The following is a 2,960-nucleotide window of genomic DNA, read 5'->3' as shown; positions in this document are numbered from 1 at the left end:
GATTTCATCCTAGACAGCTGCTCTTGAAGATTTCATTTTTGTTTTAAATGATAGGTAGTTGTGTTTTTGTCCTTGCTGTTATTTCCCCAAAGTCAAGCCTGAATAAAAAATTCAAGATAAGAGGGGCTGAGGATTTGTTGAAGTCTAACCCATGTGTACATATATATGGGGATACACGCACATATATATGTATATATATATATATATATACACCCACAGACACACACATATATATAACATGGGAGTTGTCTAATAACTGACCTTTTATATTACTTTAACATATATGAAATCATCATTAAAAAAAGTACTATGCCGTTAGAAAAAAGTATTATTTTAGTTCAAGATAAGAAGTACATTCATAATAACTTTTACAAAATAGTTACCAACTTGTTCTTTGAGAATACTAGTAAAAATATAGCATAGAACATTTCTCAAAAATATTTTAAGATTATTACTTTGCTGGTAAAATCATTATATAAACAAAATATGCAATCTACTGAATGATGGTTGTTTTAAGTTCCAGTGGAGACAATCCTTGTATAGAGAGTAATATAGATATGCACCTGTTACAAATATACCTCGGTTTTAAGTCTTGCTAGTTGAACACAGTGTCCCAAAGTATCCAAGAAGTTTCACAAGCAATCCATTTAAGTTACTTTTGGCATAAGGCTTGGCACATCAGAAAAGAACCACATCCAGCTGAAGTTTTACAGATGTAACATGCAGCATCGTTGGGTTGTCAAGTAGATTTTTCAGTTAAAATGCAGGTTTACTCATGTACTCTTCCATTGTCTCCTGTAACACATCAGAGTCTTCTATAGCCTTGATAGCAGTTTTCTGTGAAGTTTCCTGAATTTCTCCACCAATTATAAACTCATAAAGGATGAAATAGGCCTTTTCAAAATTAAATCTAATATCCAGCTCACAGATGTTTCCAAAATACTTGTCTAGTAATTCCACATAACGATGTACAATCTCTAGCGTAAACAGTTCATCGTCCTGATTGTCTATTGCACAACAAAAATATAAGCTAGCATGTCTTTTATAAACAAGTTTTAGATTCTTCCAGTCAACAAAACTGCTTGTCCTTTGACCACGAGACAGAATCCTGTACAATTTCTCGGGTGATCTTTTTTGTCTCTCTTTATCAGGGAGTGTGGCATACCATTTCTGCAGCCTTAATTTCCCTTGTCTACTGAAAAATATGAAGTGGATCGTGTTGGCAGGGGCCAAGGCCGCCGCCCACCCCCTTGTGGGCTCGGCCGACCCAACAGCTGGACCGATGGGGCCAGAAGCGGGACGCGCCCACGGCCGCCGCCCCTGCAGGAGCCGCGGGCTGCCGAGGTGACAGGTGAGGTCTCTCAGACCATAATTGTTTCTCCTCCTCTTCATTTTTAAAAGCAAACTAGCTGTTGACTTACCTATTTGAGTGTTTTCTCTCTAAAAACTGCTCTCAGCTTTATTTGTAAATTAAATGAGCTTTTGTTTTTGCTTTCAATTGTGTTAATCTCTCTGAGTTTTCAGAATGTCTCTTTTGGTTTTAAAAACGTATTGCTTTTCTAGGTTTAAAAATTTTTAATACCAGGTTAATTTATCTATTCTTTCTCTTTTTATTGAGGAAACTATTTAAATATATGAATTTTTTCCTTGGGGCTGCTTTGGCTACATCCAAAAAGTTTTAGTATGCTTTTTCTTTATTGTCATTTTTAAAAATGAAATTATATATTTCTAGAATGTATCGATCCATCAATTCCTTAGAATTTTTAACTTTTTTAACTTTTTACCTAATTTTTAAACTTTTCTTTCAAAACCTTTTATTGAATGGGGAATCCTCTCCATTTTCCACCAGCTGTACTGCTTTTGGATTTCTTTGGAACTCTCCATCATACCTTCCTTCCTCAAAAAACTCATCATTGGGAAATCTCATTATGTTGTAAGATTGAACCTTACTGGTACTCATATCTCATAAGTACCCTCTGCCCCTCTGAACCCTTTAAATGGAGGCCAGGGACTTGAGCTCCAGGGACTCTTTTTGAAGGAAGTCTTTCTCCCCATTCCCTATCAGCTACACTGAGTTTGAACTTCCTCAGAATTCTCCATCATGTCTCTGTGCTGCGTACATTTTCCTCCCCTCCCTTTTCATCTTCCTTCTCTGTGTTGTTTTTCTCTATTACACTGAAAGCTCCTTGAGCTGTCTTGTTTTTATTTCTATCCTTAGCACTTAGCATAGTACCTACGACATAGTAGGCAGTTAATAAATATTTATTAATTATTGATGGAATTTTGTGATACTGCGGAGGGTAGTGGATATGTTTAAGGCTACTGCTTTTCTGCATTTCTGTGGGATTTTTATTCATAATAAATGGTCAGTTTTTTAAAATGGCTCCATGCACAGATGAGAAATATGTATATTCCTTTCTGTTCCCATTCTGTAATTGCCATAAATCTTAACAAAAAGGAATTTATCATAACTAACTTTTCTGAATTTCTTTTCAGATCTTTAACTTCTTTATTGTTGACCTTTTGGTTAGCTACAGCTAGATCTGAAAGTACACAAAAAAATTCTAAGTATTATAGTATTACCGTCTATTTCTTTTTACAAGTCTATTAAGTTTTTCATTGAGTATTTAGATGCTATACCATTTGAGATTTTGTGTGTGCGAATGTGTGTGTATGTATGTGTGTTAATACTAACTAATCTTTGTTTCAGAAACTTGTTGCAAAGGTCTTTTTCAAATTGCTTGTTTCCCTTCTAATTTTAACTTAATTATCTTTGTGCAAAAACTTTTAAATTTTATGTAATCAAAATTATCTATTTTAACTTGTGTGATCCTCTCTATTACTTGTTTAGTCAGAAACTCTTATCCATAGAGTTAAAAAATAATTATTTTCTGCTTTGTTCCTATAATCTCATTTTTTTGTTACCTTGTATACCTAAATCACAGATCCATCTGTCATTT

General features: G+C 34.3%; 1 pseudogene; it reads right to left on the bottom strand.

The window, feature by feature from the left end:
* Positions 1-756: 756 nt before the first annotated feature.
* LOC140508018 (AP-1 complex subunit sigma-3 pseudogene) lies at positions 757-1,392 on the bottom strand (annotated as a pseudogene).
* Positions 1,393-2,960: the final 1,568 nt, after the last annotated feature.

The sequence above is a fragment of the Notamacropus eugenii genome, chromosome 5 (assembly GCF_028372415.1).
Source record: "Notamacropus eugenii isolate mMacEug1 chromosome 5, mMacEug1.pri_v2, whole genome shotgun sequence".
NCBI classification, from domain to species: Eukaryota; Metazoa; Chordata; class Mammalia; order Diprotodontia; family Macropodidae; genus Notamacropus; species Notamacropus eugenii.
This window is presented reverse-complemented; position numbering and strand designations above follow the sequence as displayed.